General features: G+C 41.0%; 1 protein-coding gene and 1 long non-coding RNA gene across 2 annotated transcripts in view; one reads left to right on the top strand and one right to left on the bottom strand.

Moving 5' to 3' along the window:
• The window catches only part of nxph1 (neurexophilin 1), a 109,111-nt gene that overhangs the window by 40,785 nt on the left and 45,901 nt on the right, over positions 1–22,425 (top strand). The gene's annotated exons all lie outside the window — the stretch shown is intronic.
• LOC116701557 (uncharacterized) overlaps positions 18,436–22,425 on the bottom strand; it is a 19,169-nt gene continuing 15,179 nt past the window's right edge. Inside the window, exon 4 of the long non-coding RNA XR_004334944.1 lies at positions 18,436–18,471. This is a non-coding gene — a long non-coding RNA (uncharacterized LOC116701557). The remainder of the gene's footprint in view (positions 18,472–22,425) is intronic.

Raw genomic sequence — 22,425 nt, 5'->3', positions numbered from 1 at the left:
TGATATTTTTCTTGGTCTTCCAGATCTTACTTTTACTTCCACTGTTCCTGATGAACAGTGGAAGTACAGTGAACAGATATTTTCAGTTTCAGTTTTCTAGACATGGTGATAATCGAAGGAATATGCACGAGGTACCATAAATCAAAGCCGGTTTTATTTTGTCAGCACGCAGATGGCCCAAATACACAGCTCACCGCAATTAAGACCTGAGGAGGGGAGCTAAAATGGAAAAGTGTTTGGAGAGGAAAAAGGCACCTGTTCGCCTGTCATTCCACAGCTTTCTGATCAGCGGCTCGAGCTTCCCCTGAGCTGTTTCAATGCTGAATTAATGATGGCAAACAAAGCAAAGTCTCCTCACAGCCCCTTTGTGAGTTCATTCTCTTTCCACGTTGGTCCCTCTCAACTAATCTTCAGTGTCACACTTATGAGATTTTCAGTTTGTAAAGTAGTGGGCACTAATTCCCCACCACCACTCTGCCGTCCCCCGTCCCACCATTGCCTCCATGCTTTTAAGCAACCACTTTTAAGCAACCTTCTGTCGGTGTCTCCTCTCAGTAAAAAGATGCATTATGGAGGGATTATTACTTATACAAATCACATGAATTATTCACGCTGCAAAAACGCAGCGAAAAGTACAGTATGCGTGTAGTGTGGTGTTATTTGCACTCATTATCCATATGAGCGGTTTCTGCCAGCTTCTTCAGTCCCGAGGATAAACAACAATGAGTCATGAAACATCATGGAAATGAGATAAAAATGCTATAACATTTGTTGAATGACACCAAAGAATTGTTAATTATGTTGCCATCTGCAAATGGTGTTTATTTTGTGTAATTAGTGTTTGATTAGTGTGATTTTAGTATAATCTCTCAGGCTACTCGGAGATCTAATAAGAGCTACATTACATTTTGACTTCTGTGCATAGACGTATTAACTCTTACTAGCGCCTGTTTGTTTCCTCTCGCCTGTCATTAAATGGTGTTTTCTGTCTAATTGTTAACCTGGACATAGCTTTTTTCTGCTAGTTAACTCAGACTTATGGCTTTTTTCCATACATGGCACCTGCTCGACTCACCTCAACTCTACTACGCCTTTTGGTTTTCCATTAATCAAAGTCCCCGGTACCTACCAACAGGTACTTTTATTAGTATATACCTCGTTGAGGTTCCAGCGAGCTGAGGCAATACCAAAGGTGACGTGAAAACCTGCAGACTGCTGATTGGTCGGCGAGAATCGTCACTAATCAGCCAGCCTCTATTTTTTGCTGCCTCCAGCTTCTTTTGAAATAAAATTTGTCTTCTGGCAAACCGCTAATGCTGCGAATTAAAACAACACACTTTCAATGTTCTGTTGTGTGTTCGCATTAGGTCACGGCAGTTGTCCTGTGCCGCTATGACACACAGCCACGTTCGTCTCACGAATGAGGTGGGGTACTATATGCCAATGGAAAATGGGCTGACAGGGCAGAAGCCGAGCAGAGCTGATACATGTAATGGAAAAACAGCATGAGCCACTTCGGGAGTGCTCCGTTGCCGCGACGGAAAGAAAGAAAGAAGTTTTCACAATTTAGGCAGTGGTCGTTGCCTGGGTTCCTTTGGTTGGCGTTCTAACCTACGCGTAGATTTCTGAGGACATGGTTAACTGCTCCTCAGATTTTTGCAGGTAAATCCAGACAGTTTCTGTTGACACGACTAAAACAACTTATGAACATACACACGTTCCACAAACAATTCCTTCCCGCTATTTTGCGAGGCTCTTGTAGCTGGTCGGCCACTCAGCCGCCGCCATGTGAACGATTGTGATTGGTGTAAAAAAATGCCGATAAAACCAGAGCACTTTTCGTTGTGGACGACTAAAAAACTTTTGAATGTACACATGTTCACACCAAAACCATCTTCGTTCTGCTTTGGTTTAGTAGCATTTCTTTAACCCAATCACAATTGTCTCGAACAGTGCAAGGCAATGGAGGAGCACGGAGCCTCTGCAAAACAGTCTCCAGAAGTACCCTGCTCGTTTTGTTGTGTTTTAAAAAGTGTTTTAGTCGTGCAACATAAACTCAGTTGGAAGATAGGCTATTTAGCTGTCGGATTTACCCTGCAGAGAGTGAGGCAGTTAACCATAGTCCTCAGAATCCATTTGAAGTTAGAATTACAACAAAAAAAGATGGACATCAGCAAATTTCCAGGTAACCAAGCATCCCGAACAGTTGAACATTGGGATCTAGACAAACTCAGACAACGTCACTCTTTTCAACTGTTTGCCACTGGTCTCGGCATTTCAACTAGTCCAGTTAAGGTTACAGGAGAAGCAATAAAACCAAAACTTACATTTATATTTAGTGCACAAAGTGACATCTCTCTGGGTGTGTCTTTTCCAGGGGACCATTGTTTGTCAAGCATCCTTATTTCAGACTTCATTTGTTTTTGTGGCAATCACCAGACAAATACAAAGTGACAAAGACCTCCAACATAATAGATACTGAAGAAAAATAAGTATACCCTCCAAACATACAATCAGCTATTTCCCATTATGTTTGTAAAAAAATACTGTGCTAACGTGAAGAATAGCTAGGTCTGGTTATTACAATAATCAGAGACATGTATTTTAAACAAAGTAGTTCACCAGTGTTGGCAAGTATTTAAAAGTAATTACGTCACAATTACTAGTTACTTCTTCCAAAAGTAACTAAATTAAGATACTCAGTTACAATCATAAAAGTAACTAGTTTATCAGAAGTAGATAATGTGTTTAACTTGTTAAATGCTCAAAATGTGGACCCTAACTACCACCACTCCCTTTAACGGAACATCAAATACATGTGCATGTTCAACTTATGATAAATCGGAATCTATAATGAAATGGACACTTAATACATTATTAACAAACTGTCACACAAGTATAAACTCTTGTAATGTTGCTGTGGGACCAAGTGAGGCTAGCCTCCAACCAGTGCCATTTATGTACGTAGATATTAGTCTAGTGGGTCCAACAAATAACAACATAGATTTTTGGAACTTTTGATATTTTTGCCCCTCAAAGCCCCACAAGTGGGCAAAATTAAATACTCTTGTAAGCAAATTAATTATGTCCAACTATGCGTGCTTTTGAACACCCGCCCAACTTCTACCTCTGAGTGGCTTACCAGAAACTTTACTTCAACCTCAGCCAATCGTCAGCATTTATGCGTTGTCTCGTGCATGCCCACTAACCAAGGAAGAAAAAGTCTTTCTGCCTCGCTCAGAGATCTAGTTGTGTCTGATGAAAAAAAAACAGCTTCAGTTATAGTAACCGCCAGCATTTTTCGCAGTCACGGTAACGGCATTATTAAATGGAAGAGGTAATTAAGATTACTCGTTACTGAAAAAAGTCAATCCGTCATTATAACGGCCGTTGTTCCCATCACTGGTTTCAACACAATAAATACTGTCTGTAAGATGATTTTCCACCCAGTATTTAAAAGCTTCATTTAATAGACACTGAGATAACTATTGGATGACATTGCAGGTTCTCGCATTGCCAGACCATTCTCCACAGCGTTGGAGTATGACCTGGCTACATCGCTCCCTATTCTGGGATAGGGAGAAAAAACACTTTGGCGTTGTTGGATTTCTGCAAACCTACAAACAGCCGTCCTGGCAGAGACAGGGAGGGGGGGACAGACATCTGGTGCGGGAGAAACCCAACAATGTAGATGTTTGAGCCAGACTAGATTACACTTACAATAGGAGAGTGAAATGATGATGGTAGTCCTTAAGTAAAGTACACACCATTTTTTTTTTTTATATTGTATCTTGTCACTCTATGTGTATAGTCTATATCTTGACGTCACACTTCTGGGATTGGGATTTTCTGGTTCCTTCCGCTTTCTGATTTCTGAGGACTATGGTTACCTGGTCCTCAGATCTCTGCAGGGTAAATCCAGACAGCTAGCTAGACTATGGTCCAATCGAGGAGTATGGTTACCTGGTCCTCAGATCTCTGCAGGGTAAATCTGCAGGTAGCATATTAGGGTATGCTATCTGCCCAATCAGAGTTTTCTCTCACACAACATATTTGCAGCGGCCACTGTTCGGAGTTTAGTGCCACCAAGACAATTGTGATTGGTTATTTTAAAGAATAGAAACAATGCAAGACTGCTTAGTTGGCTGCTCTGCTGCATGGCAGACTGCTAAACCACCCATATCTTGATAACTAATTAGCATTGGTCTACTTCATAAATCGAGATGCCAGACGGGGGGTACTGGGCACTGGATGTTACAGGGGGCCATTGTCTGAAGTTTTAGCCGCAAAGATCCATTTAGCCTTGAAGAAAGTTCAAACTTTAAGTTAGTTTATTTATGTTATGTTTGCTGTTATGACTCACTGTAAAACTAATAAAAGAACAGTATATGCTGTTCATTGTTTGGTTGTTGTCACAAGAGTTCAAACCTGGGCCAGAAAACGAAAACAGATATTAAAGGTCCCATGGCATGAAATTTCCTTATGAAGTTTTTTACATTAATATGCGTCCCCAGCCTGCCTATGGTCCCCCAGTGACTGATATGGCGATAGGGGAAGGATTTACATCAGCACTAAAGGGTTGTAAAGTGGTTTACTTGGAAAGATCCTTAACACTCCCTATGTCAACCCTCAACTTCTTCCCTCTCAGACCTGAGATATGAAAATATATACAGTATATTGAAAATATGATCTGCTGCTTTATTTAATTTTGTCTGTTAACACACATAATGTTGTGTTATTAGAAGAGCAGAGGAGAGAGAGAGGCTGAGCCGGAAACGACCTGGGGTCTGTGTGGCAGGTAAGACAGAGAAGCAAGGAGCACAGCCACAGCTCCACATCCCATTACTATGCAGAGTTGTTGCCTGAAATAATTAAACTCAGAATCCAATAAATCACCATATTTTGCTTCCACTGACGCCAAGACCTCATCTCACAGCCTATGGCCAGCTGTAATCAATATGATTAGAGGGGAAGGCATGATAACTCAGCTGGACAAACAAGATGTATTCCAGATTGACTCCAGGTCTTTGTATGGCTGCCTGTAATTGCATTTCAGAAATGTTTTTCAGTTTGCGACTGTGCTATCATAGATTGTCAAGTCAAGAGGGGCATTATTAAGAGGAAGAGGAGGCGGGATTCATATATCAAGTGTTATTTTTATGTTTATGATTGTGCATCAGGTCTGAGCATGGTCTGATTAACCTGTTAGTAATCCCATGGCAAAACACGTTATTTGGGCCCTTTGGAGACTGATGTCATGTCAAGTCAGGGGCATTAAATAGGAAGAGGAGGGGGTTGTGGGGCGGGATTCAGTTTCATGCACTGAGCACTTTCGCTGAATAGCAATTTATGAGCCCTATCTGAATGGACAGTAAGGGCTTTAAATTGACACCACGCAACTGGGTGAAAAATAACTTTGTAACATTTTAAATTATTAGCCATTGGCTGGTTGATGAATGAAGCATACAACATTGAGGGCCCTATCTTGAAACCGGTGCAGCGCAAAGCCTGGCACACATGTCTTCACTATTTAGAACCGTTTTGCTCCATGTCGTATGTAGCAAATGCACCTGCGCCCTCTGTGTGCCATGGGTGTGCTGGTCTTACAGGGAGGTGTGTTTCAGGTACACTTCTTGGCATATTGCTATCTGGAGGAGCAGGAAGTGATTGCGCCTTGACCAACAAAAACCTGGTCTAGAGTCAGTAACGCAGACATTTCTTTGTTGATGCCTATATGCTGTGCACAGCTTGTGAACACTAGCTTGTTACACACACACAGACAGCGCCCGCACAGACACACAACATGAGAGTGAGTACAGATAAGATATTACGGGGAACTCCCATCATAATATCAATGTCCAAGGTACAACGCGGCCTGCTGTTAAAGGGAAGAAAGGTGAGTGACCTCTGATGGTTGATTGCACTGTTAGGGCCCCAGCAAACACACCTAGGAATTAATGAAGACACTAAGTACAACCCGTTTAACCATGGTCTTTGGCTCACGGACCCTTTTGTTTCCACTGCAACATAGCAAAGTGGATGTGGACACACCTAACTCGCACCGGCGCATGCGCTTCAGCAGTTTTCGCTTAGATCGTTAAAATAGGGCCCTGTGTCTTTTTGAAAATGTTGCCAGATTTGGGCAGATTTGTACTCATCCTACATTCCCAATGAACACTTATGTCGGGACATACACCGTCAGCTACGTGCCCAGCATGCGGTTCTCAACTATGCTGAACTGAGACAACAAACCATGAAGTCAACCTGCTAGATGTTGGCTATGATTCAAACAAGTTCAATTTAAAGCCCTGTTGCAATCTGCATTATTTAAGTAAAATGAGGGTTGCAACGGTTGATTGTTTCATAATCAAGTGTCATTTTTATGATTATGATTTAAATGAGCATGGTTTGGTTTATTCTTGTTTTGCTTGCTCTTTTAACTGTATTTTTTCATGGTACTCTGTGATTTTGTTTAGTAAAAGGTTGCTATACAATTAATATTATTAATAATGTAAACATATATATACACAGCTATATATACTAATAGTTAAATATTAATATTTGCAAAGCATATCCCAGCTCTCACCAGCCTTTACCAGCAGCACCAGCTGTTTTCAGTGACAAAACCATGCTTTCTCTGCTCACTTTGCCCTCAATTTCGAAACGGAAGCGTGATATTGATCCTACATTGGGCTATACAATTCACTGATAACATGAAACAGGTGGCAGAGAACCAACATCATTTGACTGGCAGTGGCAGTTTGAGACCATTTCAAAACGTAGGGGTCACATGTTAGGGGACCAATTGAATAGGCACAAGGTACATACCACCACCCTCCATAGGTTTGAATAACGATACACATAAACACAAGAGATACTATTCATGGTCTCTACATTTTATTTATCATTGCACATCATAATATCACCTCTGGGATAAAAGGTGGTTAACACGTGAAATAATAGCACGTTAAGGGGGGGGCCAAAGGAATTGAGGTCTTACAGGGCACTGCCCCCACCCACACACACACACACCACACCAACACACACACACCAGCTTCATATTGTAGATAGAGGTTATATCAGAATAGGTTTGGCATGGTTTACATTTTTTTTTAAAGTCATATTTCTGTTGTACCTGCACATTGCTGCAGCTCCTCTTTTCACCCTGTGTGTTGAGCTCTCTGTTTTAGCTACAGAGTAGGCATCTCACTTCCTGTACTATCTTTTTGGAAGACGCACATGTGCAGTAGCAAGGTAAAGTACGAGCCAGTCAGAAGCAGAGCGTAGGGCGGGCCATGGCTAAGCACTAGGCGAGAAGTGTTTGTGCAAGTTGTCTCTGAAGTAAAAGCTGGACTACAATAGAGCTGTTTGGAGCAGTTTGGTCAACAGTGTTTTCTGTTTGGGGGACTTGTTTTTTTTCACTTTTTACCTATAAAGTGCACAAAGATATATAATGCAATAATGGAAAATGAAAAAGCCTAAGCAAAAATTTGAGCACTTTAAATTCATATAACTTGTTTGCAGGAGTGAGAGCAGTCACCTAAACAAGTGTGAGAGGTCGAGTGTGATTCAATGTGGGCACAAGGCTGAGACAATTAAAAACTAAATGTGGCGTGGGGGAGCAGACTGGGTAGTAATTTATAACTAGAAAATGCAATCTGCTATCAGCATACCATAAACTACAGGACTGGGCGGATTAGCCACCAGTTGTTTTTTGTTTATTTTTAAAAAGAAGGGGAAAAAGAAAAACTGTAACTATGACAGAAGGCTGTTTTTGGAAATGGCAGATAAGAACAAAGGTGTCACCAAGATATGACAAACTGACAAAAGTCGCAAAGTCATATAAAATCTAAAATGTCATAAAGTTCATAAAATATTTCTGATCTCCAACACAACAGATGAAGCTTAGAAAGATGTTAGACACAGACATCAGTAGTTTCAGTCGTTCCTCATGTCCTCTGTCCTCCTATCTCTGCTAGTAAGGGACTCACACTGCCTGCAGAGGACGGGCTGCTGTGTCGTTAATATATCCTCCTTATGTGTAACATGGCAAAAGCTAACCGTTCGACTACGAGAAGCTTTGGGTTTTAGCTTGTTGATAGCTATAGTTGAAATGGATTGTGACGGGAGTGTAAGTGGACACCGTAAGGACACGGGGGGGAGAGACGGGGAAACTGTAGAGACCAAGAAGGTAGAGAGAGGGAGTGACAGGCTGGGCCTGCAATCGAGACAAGACGGAATGTGGCTCAGTGGTAGAGCAGTTGCCTACAATCGGAAGGTTGTGCCCACAGTCCCATGTCCCATGTAAATGTGGTGGAGTGTTTATCTGATGAGCAGGTGCAGCTTGTACGGCAGCCCCGAGGCCATAGTGTATGAATGTGTGTGAATGGTGAATGTTCCTGTATGATGTAAAAGCGCTTGTGAGTAGTTGTTAAGACTGGAAAAGCGCTGTATAAATAAGCCATTGTCAGTTCAAAGTAATACTAAGGACCTCTGTCTTGCTTGCAGAATAGATAGAAATACATGTGTTAAAAGTGTTAATCATGAGAGAACATCAGAATATTTAAGAGAACATAATATTCCTACATAAAGATTGAAAGTGCATGTTGCTTATTTCTGTCATCATGTGTGAGGAGACATTATTACAAGAGACGACTGGTATTAATACACAAAATGAATCAAATGATTTAATAATAAGAAAACTCTGGAGTAAACACTTTCAAATCTTACTTGTGTCTTCATGTGCAATGTAGAAATTATTCCAAGAAGATGGTTATAATACACAAAATGAGTCAAAATGATTTAATAATACTGAAAATCTGGAGATAAACACTTTCAAAATCACTTCTCAGAAGTCATAAATGAAAGTATCCCACAGCCTTTTTTATTATTATTAAGAATCAAGTGATGGCCAATAGAATGCTTTAGCCAGCCTTTATCATTCAATTCCAATTAAATTCACACCAGCTGCTTCCTATTCAAAGCATGTTGCCTAGCTGCACTTAATCACACTCCTGTGGGTAGTCTTTTCATTCCAATGACTCCATCCAAGTGCCTCACCTGATCTCAGCGCGGCGAGAAGTGTCTGAGATGCCAGAGGAGGAAAGGATATGAAGCCACCACACAACATTAATGTGGATTCTGAGTAGGGTTTAGCTTGTAAATGAACAGCAGCTAGCCTGAGATTAGCCCTTATCAGGCTGACTGAACCCCAGTGTGAGGGGAGGGGGGGTAGGGAATGCGGGTTTAGGGTAAAGCTATCTAACTGCTCATTTTTGAACATCATAAGCCAGGTAGGTTTAGGCAGTGGCTCCTCTATTCGGCTGCTAATGGGGAAAATCAAGGCCTGTGTCGCGCTGAAGCCAGAGGGGGGAGGCTGCTAAGTGAATGGCACGCTGCGGATTTCATGCATGCTGTCTTTCTCTCTCCGTGTCATCAAAGCAGGAGCAGCGGAGGAACATGAGCTGTTATCCATTACCTGAGGACTAATTGGCCTTTATTTCTACATCAGATCTGTGCTCACTCCAGCGGCTCTGTACAACGCAATGTCAGTGTATCAAAGCATTCGTCGAGGTATGCCATGTGAGCAACTGTTTAAAATGTCACCCCCCCATTTCAGATGGTTTGGGCCGCGCGGCAATATGTCTGGGAGCAGGAGTATGCACTGGTCACATCACTGAAGACAGGCTGTAAAGGCTGTCACTGTGAAAGATGTCAAAGAAAAAGGCACTAACATACCTACAAATGAGGCAAGCAGTACTGTATGTAAGGGAGAAATGTAAAAACAAATTCAACATCAGCTGCCCAGGGAGTTGTTTAAACGAATAGGATGGCAAACATCTTAGAAAATTGATTCAAATCAACAATTGCCACAAGTTAAAGCAGTATTTAGGTTTCTATCCCTGTAACACCTCTCAATAAGGAAACAGATACTTCTCACATGGTATGATGTAATTTAACGCTTGTGTTGTCTTCCCATCAAAATGAAAATCAAACACTTTTGTTGATGCTTTTTATCTCTACAAAAAAAAAAAACACTTTTGACTCTTTTTTTTCAATGTTAGCACTTTATAACTTTAGTTTACAGTTTATTTTTGGGATTATGGTCAATAATTAGGAAAATATACCAAAGTTTGAGTTAGAAAAACCGATAATTAGGAATTATTTAGACTCTAAAATTAAAGGATGGATGTGATGGAAATCACAGACTGGAATATGTCAACTTTTCTCAATACTATTTCAAAAAACTATTCATTTCTATTTCCAATGACTATAAAAATTGCAAGATTATTGAAATGAGATTTGCACTTGCAAAAGTGCGTGTGTGGAATTATCATGTATTTGGGTGGTTAAAAATTCATTGATATAGGGAAACGGGTCCAATTTGACCTGAGGAACAGGAGGGTTAATTAAACCAACTTGTTTTCACACCTCGGCCTGCTTCAAATAAAGTGCTTGTTGGATCATAACATCTGGCACTCAAATGCAACTTTCTAAAAAACGCACACGACAACCACGCCCACTTTATCTGCAATTGGCAAGGTAGGTGGTAGGTGTTGTGAAAACAGGCAGGGTTTGAACCTCTCTCTCTAGTCCACAGTGTAACACCAAAAATGTCAGTCTGAAGTGTGTACATTTACCCATTTGTATAATTCATGTTTTTGAGAGAAAGAGAAAGAAGAAGAAGAAGCTTTTCACCACAGCTTCAATGGTGGCCCATTGGGGACAGATAAGAAAACTGAAGAAGTTGCCTTAAGAGATGGTCGGAAACATGTTGTTGACCGTGTTTTTGGGCCTTTTTGGATCCATTAACATGGCATCTCCATTCTATTGAAGTTTTCTCGAGGACCGGTGCAATCAAAGAGTATATAAGTTATACAACTACCAAAACTAACAAAATAGTAACTAAATCAACTACTGCCTATATGCCACTCAGGCGTTGGGCATCGAGACACCAATTCCTACTTGGGATAATTTTAAAAATTAGGATTCCAGTAGAATGCTTTTTAATGGAATCGTTTGGAGGTTTTGGTCAGAATTCCGATCATCGCTTCCCAATTTACAATGCAAAAGTTTTGGTTTCAGTAACTACCTGGCACTTGCAGCCATGGAGCCACAGTAAGCTGAGCTCTATGTGGCTTTATTTTACATTGAAAAAGCCATTTAAAACTGCAACCCACCCACTGAATCACAATTAAACCTTCCTCTTATTTGTGAAATAAGCATGGGACCCATTGTGCACTCCCACCCCCTCAAGAATAGAATCCATAAGAACCAGAATCGAAGGAAGATAACAATTGGAATCAGAATCGTTAAAATCAAACGATGGCCAACCCTGCCACTAGACATGTTGAGTAAGTCACATAGCTGTTTCCCAAAGTTAATAATGGAGCTTGGGTCACAAAATGTGGTTGAAAAACCCTGTGATGAAGGGCTTGCCACGCGCAATGTAACACTTTTCCCAGTTAGTGTATAAAAGCAGGTAACGCTCTCAAGCATCAGTGCTTATTACAACAAAAAGTGGGCTGAACCAACACAAAATCAAACAGTTGATGATTTTTCTAGTCTTGATTTTCACCAAAAGTGGCCATTATAAGTTGTAATAAAGGTGTTTTTCCTCTGGGTGCATGAACGGTGCAGAGCACATTCCAGGCAACCGCCAATAGCAAAGTTGGACTGTCCTGTGGAGGTCCAAAATTAAAAGGGGTTGTCCTTGGGAAACATGAATGTGCTCAGCAAATTCCATAGTAATCTACCCACTAGATTTATATTGTAGAAGTTGGGTATATGCTGAGGAAGGCTCAAGTTCCACAAATTCGCGAATTTTGACTATCTCTGTGGGAACATGGATACCCCTTTAATCGCTACTTGCAGAGATTGCTTTTCCATATACCCTGTCATGGACCAAAGTCTTGGTCAAAGAGAATTCTGACCTGTATATTGGGGAAAAGGAAAGGAACGGTTATGGGGTCTCATTCTTCAAGAACCATGAATAGCCACAGTAAACAAAAACTTTGTTATATATATATCTATATATATATTTATATATATCTTGCTTTGAACCAAGATTGGACGATGGACCCCAATGCTGTATCACTAACATCCTTATACTCTACTGCTAGCAGAGCAACAAGTAAGAGTCTGTGTATATGGCATTGTTGTGTGCTACATCCTGCTGCTGCCTTGGCATGACTGCAGAAGTGTGTGCATTTCACTCTGTAACCTTATATATTTGAAAAGAAAACCACAGTCCCTTCAAATTGTCGGTCCCATTGCGCAAACTTGCATGCATAACGGAATCAGAATACCCCATTTGCAACATGTCCATGTTCTAAACTCCCCATTTGTAGAGCCCTCGCTCCAAAACAGACACTGATATTTCGAACCAAAGGTGCACAGGTTGACTTGACGGTGTCAAGACCTTGCTATTTCCTGCAGCACGATGGGGCTTTTGTAGGAATATGCCATTTAAAATGCTCATTGTGCTCGCAGTGTGCCTTCAGTGATGCTGTGTAACATATCACAGTGACGGCAGCTGGCTGACATCCTCCGACTGATGGAAAGAAGGTTTAATTGCACAGGCCAGAGAGAAAGAGGGTTGGACGTGTATATGCATGGTGTGTGTGTGTGTGGTCTGTGTGTGTGAAAGTAGTTGAGTGGAAGAAGACGAGCGAGAGGGTGAAGGGGGTCAGGCAGTAAACAGCACAAACATAAAGTCTGATACTATATCTTTTTCCTCGTGCCATAGTGCACCATTGTGTCAAAAACTTTTAAAAACCACGTCAATGAGTGACATCGTTGCACTGAGTACACTTTCCTCCATTACCATGACTACACACACTGAGGTTTATTTGACAAACCCACTTACACCGTACTTGTTGCCCCAAACACTCACCAGAGCAACAAATGTGCTATAATCGTTGCAGAAAATAATCCCCAACCTGCACTATTTCTTTCCTTTTTAAGTAACATTTGTTAAAAATACAGTGACCAGTGTGATATTAAATCACCGAGCCAGTTTTAAAAGATGTGTGTCTTCAGTGGAGCCAGTGGGCTGGTCCTGAACAACAAAGTATGTGAGAGACACATGAGGGATTAGATCTTTGCGTATAAAATTGTTAACAAAAAAATATTTTAATGAAGGTTTTTAGCTTAAAGAATTTTTTAATCAGAATCAGCACAACCTCTTTATAATAAGACCAATCTTCCTTTTTATTGCACATTTCAATATCTTTCTCTGTAGTACTCTCTGTAGTACTCTCGTGTACTGTACTGTTGGTTTTGCCCCTCATTTGCACTATTAGAGTGTATTACTGCATTATATGGTACTTATTGTAGGTATACATATAACTTATTATTAGCTTATTGTATATGTATCATTTCTTTTTAATATTACACTCGTGTGCGTGGGTTGGAGAGAACGTGTTTTAAATTGCTCCGTAAGCCTGAACATACTGCAGATTTCCAACACTAAAGATGACTTGATTGATAAGTTTTAATCCCTAGCAGTATGTTTGAAATCAGATTGTTGGATCTCAGCAATCAACGACGTTTTATTCAAGGCTAAATTGCATGGTATCGGATTGGTGCATTATGTTTTTGTTCCCAAAATGTGAACTGGAAACTGTTTATTTTATTGTTTTTTTTATTTTGTCCAGACATAATTTCAGCACACTTACATGTTTGTGTTAACAGAGAGTGTGTGGAGCTGCAGTCTTGATTAGCTTTGTAGCAACTCATGGACATGGCTGGATGAACGGACGTTCATTAAATACAACATTAAAGCTTTAAACCTGAGAAGAAGCCTGGTTCTCTCAGCGTTTGCAGAAATTACAGGTTTCTGCCATTGGAGTTTGTTTCCAACTGATTTACAGTATTACCATGTTTTGGCAGAATAATCTTCTTGGAAATGAACGACTCTCTACTTTCAACAGAAACCTTGCATAGTAGGCACATGACATGCTTGTTTCTGCAATATAAAGCTGTATCCTCACCAATAAGTCAATGACTTCAAGTGAGACATATTACTATCCGTACAGAAACAGCTGGCTTTATTTGGCACATCAGTCATTTTCTGGTGTTGAACTAAGCGCGGCACATCTCGCCTGCCCGATCCACAACTCCTTATGCTTGACGAGGACAGGACACACCCACACCACACACACACACACACACACACACACCACAAACAACAAAGAATGAGTCCTATATTTGAATGTAGCACAAAATGATGTGAGAAGCTGCAGAGTTGAACTGCTGGATTTGACAAAGGATTTCACAGTCATTTGAGCAGCTCTAGCATTAGATGTACAGGGTATTTCTCTTGCTGACTGAGAGCTGCTCATAGCCATTGAGAATTGAGTCCAACTTTTTAAAAAGAGGTGGATTAAAGAACCAACTCCATTCGTGCACTCCCCAACTACGGGCCATTGATGGAGCTTAGCTGGTGTGTGTCTTTGCGTGCGGGCGTGCATGCATACATGCATGGGGTGTGTGTGTTGTGTGTGGACCTGCTCGTTGTTGGTCGTCACAAGCTAAATAAACAGCAAGAGGGGAAATCGTGTCATTCTTACATTGCATAATGGAGCGCGGCTGTATTTCAATGCATGATTCATAGACAAAATCCTCGGCTAATGAATAAAAATATTTCTTGTGTAAATATGTCATCAAAACATAAACGTTCCTTCAGGACGATAGGAATACTTATGCTAATGTCTTACTAATATAGTCATGACTCATGATTTACAGGGGCTTTTTATGTCGGTGGAGAAACAGCAGGCGGGCGGCAAAACAGGGCCTGTATGGAAGATAGCTCAGGTGTTTAAAATTTGGAAGATAGGTCGGGCTTTCACTCTTACATGTTGTAAAGGTCAAATGACCTGATGCTCATTCGATGCTTGTTACATAGACCTTAGTGGTCCCTTATATGTCCGAAGTCTCTTTATTAGACTTAGTGGTCCCTAATACTGTATCTGAAGTTCTTTTATATAGACCTGTGGTCCCTAATACTGTATCTGAAGTCTCGTTTATATAGACCTTAGTGGTCCCCTAAAGCTGTATCTGATGTACTTTTATTTAGACCTTAGTGGTCCCCTAATACTGTATCTGAAGTCTCTTTTATAGCACCTTAGTGGTCCCCTAATACTGTATCTGAAGCTCTTTTTTATATAGACCTTAGTGGTCCCTAATACTGTATCTGAAGTCCTTTTATAGACCTAGTGGTCCCTAAAGCTGTATCTGAGGTATCTTTTATTTAGACCTTAGGTCCCCAATACTGATCTGAAGTCTCTTTTATATAGACCTTAGTGGTACCAATAACTGTTCTGAAGTCTTTTTATATCGACCTTAGTGGTCCCCTAATACTGTATCTGAAGATCTTCTATAGGATCTTTAGGTAGTCCCAATAATACTGTACCTGAAGTCTCTGCTATTATGACTCATAATGAGCAAGATTTCAGCATCTGCCCATCTGAGCTTTCATTTTCTAAAAGGCGAGCAGGATACCAGGGCTCGTTACAACCTATCACCTTTAGCCACAAGGGGAACATAGGCGGATGGAGGGGGAACACATTATAATAAAAATGTGCGGCACACACCATCAGTTTCAGTATTTCTGTCCCATCCCTCCTACCTCTCAGCTGCAACCTAAACTCTGCTTTATGCTGCTTTAGAAATCTGCAAGAGCAACACATTCAATTAACTGCACTGCATTTTTTTTTTTTTGGAATGGCTTTACTGCCGAGCCATTAACTTGAGACTTAGAGCCAAATAGTTTTTTTTCATTTATAAGTGAGTCGAGATATAAACTGGGTTTTATTGGGAATGTGCAACTACAGGAGACATTCTGCAACAGCAATACTGCTTCCAGCTCTATTTAATGCTGGACTCATTACTCAAAAAGTATTTTAACTTATTACGTCTGGGAGCAGTAACTCATGGCATCCTGCTTGACTGTTACCCGACTGAAAGTGGGTGAGCGCATCAGTTCACATTATCAGAGATCAGGTTCAATTAGTTTCTCTTATGAGAAGAAGATTGCAGCCGCAGCATCCCTGTCGCTTCTATCCCAGTTATGAGACCAAATCGTTTTGCAGTCTAAACCTTTGTCTGCCATCATTAGCTTACTGTAACACATGTTGCAAAAGTGCTGAGAAAAGAAGCTAACCAAAGTCGGGATTCAAGTACTTTTTATTTCCTTATATTTCTAATTTCCATCAAATCTATTAGAATTCTTTTTGTCCCCCAGGTCCTGTGTAAGAACTAAAAAAAGGCACATAGTACATAGTCATTAAAGGAGCATTGTGATTGATTTGGGGTGTTCATCTCTTGTCATCTTGGGACTTTGACACTGGTTTCATCCCCCCCCCCCCCCGTGGTTGATGTTTGTCCTTTCTCTCTACCTTCTTATTGGGAAACAAGTTGTATCGTTTTTTGCGACAGCTGCTTGACTACCATTTTTTTTTAAAACTGTTGGAGACACATCAATCTTCATGTTTGAAAGCAGTGGGAGCTAAATTCGAGTTATAGTTTAATTGATGACAGTAATAATTTTCACTAGTTTGATCAAAGGACAGACTTCGTCTACAAATGATATGTATGGTGCATGTGTACAGGGGACGATATACAGGTACAAAACTAGCAGCAGCAAATGTCTTTGCAGCTGAGTGGGAGTCCAGCAACTCTCCGTGGCTTGCGAGCTGGAAAAAACTAATTCTTGTTAGGTCAATCATATTGTGTTTGGAGTCAGTGGGCGGGCTTAAGATATCAGGCGACAGAATTGCAACGGTTCCGCGGTGAATTCCCTAAGATGTGTAACTACCAAACCAGCATTGGTCTGGTTGGTTGTAGCAATATCCTATTGCGGGCAGAGGAATTTGAAAGACAACTGTTTATCCCGCCCCTCAGATTGACGCCTGCAATGTTGAGTTCCCATACCAACATCTGGATCCGGGTTGGCTTGTCAAACTAAACTCTCTAATTTCAGCGGTGAAAGGCTGCGGATCCGCTCCAGAACGGCGGTGGTGGAGATTAGGTTTCCACTAAAGTCAATGTGTGTATTCCAATTACCTTTCCGACATTCTCAAGTCCATTAGAACCAGTGCCCCCTACTAGTATTTTTGGTGTTCACAGTCCTTTGTTAATAGAAGACAGGCAGAGTTGTTAGCCTTTGCTACTCTGCTGGCAAGGCATTGATCCTATTCTTCTGGAAATCCTCCAGTCTACTTCTATTTCTTTCTAAAATTAGAGAAGGGTGAAATTCATTCTAATAGGGATACTGTTAACTTTTTCAAATGCTGTAATTCTTTTTAATTACCTATTTCAATGAGCTAAAAACGCTTCTTTATTAGGTTGTGCATTCACCCACAAACCACTTTTTCTCGTTACTATATAGCAACGAAACTAATGCACAATAATAGTTATGTATTCCATGTATTTATTACTGTATTCACACATAATGACTGGCCACCGTATAAGGGGCGCAATGATCCACAGGGGGAGGCTTTCAAGCAGGGGAGAGGGTTTTGGTCCCGGAAAAAAGTTAAGGGGAAACAAACAAGACTTCCACCAAGGAAACGGGTGTTCATCTCCTGGGAGTATCAACTCAGGGCGGGTGTTTTAACCCAACCACAATCTTTTGTTTTGGGTAACACTTTACTTGAACTACATAGAGTGACATGACACTGTCATGAACACATGACATCTCACAGACACTGTCATAAACAATGACACTCACATGACACGTAATTACAGTCATGCACCCTAACCTAACAAATAACCATAACTTGTAATGACAAAACCAAATGACTTACTTACTTAAAAAGCATTTCATAATCGTGTATGACTGTGTATAATGTTCATGACAACGTTCACGAAATGTGTCATGCATGTGTAAATGGTCATTGTCAATGTAGAAAACTTCAAGGAAAATAATCTTTATGCTGTAGAACTGTAAAGGACGTCATCACAAAGTCAGCAGGCCCGTGGTCGCTGTAATTTTGTAGATTTCATACCAATTGTTGTACTGTACTTAGATTTTGAATTGAAATATATGCAAGGTATGAAATATACAGTTCTAAATAATAATTTATGTATGTAATATGATCAGTGTAATAACATGTTGTTGATGGATAGCTGCTATTTTGACATAAGATTACATTACATTAGCTGACCGCTATAATCCAAACGACAACAACTGCTACATTGTCAGAGGTTGCACGCCTCTGGAAAACTAGGGGATAGGTGTCTTGCTCAAGGACACATCGCTGGGGAATTGACCAGATCTCCCACACCAAAGGGATGTCACATATCCGTGCGCCATCACCACCCCAACCATGTAGCATGTAATAAAATAAGACAATATAATAATGCCAAAAGCATCTAAGTCAAAACATAGGATAAAAGTGAGGTATGAAACTGATGCTTTAAGATGAGAGACTAAGATCCTCTGGGAGTGTCCTGCAAGATTAGAAACTCAAACGGTTTCACTTTGCAACTTGGAACAACAGTGTAGGACTGAGGCCCGTTCATGGTTCACCCATATACTCCCACTGCAGACCAGCTCATAACAAAGAACTTCTCCTGGCTGACCCGAGGGCTTCTCTCCTGCTCGTCGTCTGTCCGCCCCGCAAAACCCCAGCTGCCGTCACAGAAACCTCTTGCCATCAAAATGTTTTGTGTAATGTTTTAAGTAACAGCTTGTGAGGCTGATAGCATGGTCTGCCACCCCCCCTCCCCCCACCGAGCTGCAGCCGACGCTCAGAGAGCAAAGCCAATCCATCAAAGCGACAGGATGAATTAGTGCCGAGACACCTCACTCACTGTTAGGGGGAACTCCCATCAGCAGTAATTGATTTGATAAATGCCGGAGCGTACACAGAGTGTAGAGACGTTGGGGGAAGAAAGGGAGATACTTCTGGACTCTGTAACACACCTGTTCCAGGGCTAACAGCAACTTTCTGTTCACCTCTCACTACCAAGACATAGCTCCCATAGTCATGACCTATAGGTGGAAGAGTACTCAGATCCTTTACGTAAGTAAAAGTACTAATACCACACGTAGAAATACTCTGTTACAAGTAAAAGTCCTGCATGGGAAATGTTACTTAATAAAAGTACAGTATGTAACTAACTAAAGCCGTCAGATTAATGTAGTGGTGAAAGTACAATATTTCTCTCTGAAATGTAGTAGTATTATGCTTTTTGGCTTTTTCCATTTTCCTTAATTGTGATATATCTTTTTTTGTGCATGTTACAGGTTTAAAAGTGGAAAACCACAGTCCCCAAAGGGATTACCATCTCCAACAGAAACACTGTTCACAAACTTCTCCAAACAGCTCTGTTGTAGTCCAGCCTTTACTTCTGGGACAAACATGCGTAACACAAGTTTTAATGCTCGCCTAGCTGCTAGCAGGGCAAGCCCTCATACTCTGCTTCTGACTGGCTAGTAGTCCTTACCTAGCTACTGCGCATGTGCGACTCCAACAAAGATGCAACAGAAGTGCGATGCCTCACTCTGTAGCTAAAACAGAGAGCTCAACACACAGGGTGAAAGAGGAGCCGCAACAAGTGCAGTACAACAATATATGGTGTTTTTGAAAGTTAAAGATAACCTTTTTTGATATTACCTCTAAATCAAATATGAACCTTAAAATTAGCATAGGACGGCTGGCGCCATAGTAAGAATGGGCCCGCCAATTTACTAACTGGCCCGCAGCCAAGTTTTGTTATGAGCAATATTCAAAGGTATGTAAAAACCGGATCTGAAGTCGCTTTAAATAGAATCTTACTCGGTCCCTAATACTGTATTAATACTGCATTATTAAGAACCTAACCTTCCTATTTAGAAGAAATGGTGAACACTGATGGTGGCTTCTAGCTGAAACGCGTTTGTGTTTTAACCCGCATTAAATGAGAGATGTTATCGTGTGAGTGACGTGTTTTTATTTTCTTTGATTCTGTCACTGTAACTTTCAGTTTGTGTCTATTCTAGCGACAGCTTCGGACTAAAGCGATAGTTCAAGTCGGGTATGACGTACGACCAAATCGTGAACTGCTTTGTTTTATGAATGAAATAGACATACAGTATTACATACCTGATGGCAATTCATGGGTTTTGAAAATTTACAACCCATAATTGTCTCCTCTGTTGAAAGCCCCCGTGTGAATCAAGTTATCGTTGTCTTTCACTTTCCTTTTCATCTTTTAGTGGTTCTTGTGTTAATTTCTTTCCTTTGTTACATCTCTGCAACTGGTCATTACCTCAACATTTGTTCTGGGTTTTGGAATTTTTAGCAACCTATTAAATACTTAAGGGAGTACTTTAGTATTAATGTAATCAAATTGTATTTTCTTTTTAAGATTATTTTTTTGGGGCATTGTAGTCCTTTATTTGACAGGACCGCTGAAGACATGAAAAGGGAGAGAGAATGACATGCAGCAAAGGGCCACAGGTCAAAGTCGATCGGGCCAAGTTCTTGTGGTACTACTCCAAAAATGGCAATGACCGGAGGCTCAATATGAGAATACAAGCTCTAGAAATGCTGTTTGTCACACTTAAGTGTTTGGAACATCAAACCAATTAAACAATAGTCAAGGAAACAACAAGTAACACAAAATGCAATTTGTAAATGAAGGTGTTTATTTAAAGGTGAAAAAAAATCCAAACCATCAGGCCCTGTGTGAAAAAGTGATTGCCCCCTAAACCTAATAACTGGTTGGGCCACCCTTAGCAGCAACAACTGCAACCAAGCTGGCGATAACGTGCAATGAGGCTTTTACAGCGTCCTGGAGGAATTGTCCTAATTCAGTTACATTAGAGGGTTTTCGAGCATGAACGGCCTTTTTAAGGCATAACACACATCTCAATAGGATTCAGGTCAGGACTTTGGTAGGCACTCCAAAGTCTTCATTTTGTTTTTCTTCAGCCATTCGGTGGTGGACTGCTGGTGTGTTTAGGATCATTGTGTGCTGCAGAACCCAAGTTCGTTTAGACTTGAGTACACAGAACAGATGGTCGGAATTCTCCTTCAGGATCTCTTGGTAGACAGCAGAATTCATAGTTCCTTTTCTCACGGCAAGTCTTCCAGGTCCTGAAGCAGCCAAAACAGCCCCAGACCATCACACTACAACACCATATTTTACTGTTGGTAAATGTTCTTTTATGAAATGCAGTGTTCCTTCTAACGCCAGATAACTTGGACACACACCTTCCAAAGAGTTCCACTTTGTCTCATCGGTCCCCAAGAATGTTGTCCAAAACGTTGGGGATCATCAGATGTGTTGTGGAGAAATTGAGACGAGCTTTGATGTTCTTTTGCTCAGCAGTGGTTTTCTCCTTGGAACTGCCATGCAGGCCATTTTTGCCAGTCTTTTCCTGATGGTGGAGGCATGAACGCTGACCTTAACTGAGGCAAGCGAGGCTGCAGTTCTTGGACGTTGTGTGGGGTTTTTTGTGACTCTCTTGGATGAGTCGTCGCTGCGCTCTTGGGGTAATTTTGGGCGGCCGGCCACTCCTGGGAAGGTTCACCACTGTTCCATGTCTTCGCCATTTGTGGATAATGGCTCTCACTGTGGTTCGCTGGATTCCCAAAGCTTTGTAAATGGCTTTATAAACCTTTCCGATGATAGATCTCAATTACTTTCTTTCTCAATTGTTCCTGAATTTCTTTGGGTCTCAGCATGATGTGTAGCTTTTAAGGATCTTCTGGTGGACCTTACTGTGTCAAGCAGTCCTATTTAAGTGATGCTTGATGTGAACAGGTGTGGCAATAAGCAGGCCTGGGTGTGGCTAGAGAATTGAACTCAGGTGTGGCAACCACAGTATAGTAGGTTTTACAAGGGGGGCACATCACTTTTTCACACAGGGCCTGATGGTTGGATTTGTTTCACCTTAATAATAAACCCTTCATTTACAAATTGCATTTTGTGTTTTACTTGTGTTGTCCTTGACTATTGTTTAAATTGGTTTGAGTTCCGAAACACTTAAGTGTGACAAACATGCAAAGGAACAGGAAATGAGAGGGGGCAAACCACTTTTTCAACCACGTATACAGTGGGGCGCAAATGTTTGAGCATCAGGTAAATGTTCATTAATGGGCTAAAGAAGCAAGAAGATGGAAAATCTCCAAAAGGCATCAAAAGACAATTAGACATTCGTATAATATGTCACAAAAAGTTAGATTTTATTTCCATCATTTACACTTTCAAAATAAAACAAGAAAAGAATAATGGGGTCTGCACAAGTTTGGGCACCCTGCAGAGTTTCTAGCATGTACCCCCCTTTGAAAGACTGAGACCTGACAGCGTCATGGATGTTCTCAATCATTGTCTGGAAAGACCAGGTGATGTCAATCTTAAGGTTTTAAATGCCCAGACTCATCTGCCCTTACCCCAACAATCGCCCATGGGTTCTTTGTAAGCGTTGTA

Source organism: Etheostoma spectabile, chromosome 14, assembly GCF_008692095.1.
Source record: "Etheostoma spectabile isolate EspeVRDwgs_2016 chromosome 14, UIUC_Espe_1.0, whole genome shotgun sequence".
NCBI classification, from domain to species: domain Eukaryota; kingdom Metazoa; phylum Chordata; class Actinopteri; order Perciformes; family Percidae; genus Etheostoma; species Etheostoma spectabile.
This window is presented reverse-complemented; position numbering and strand designations above follow the sequence as displayed.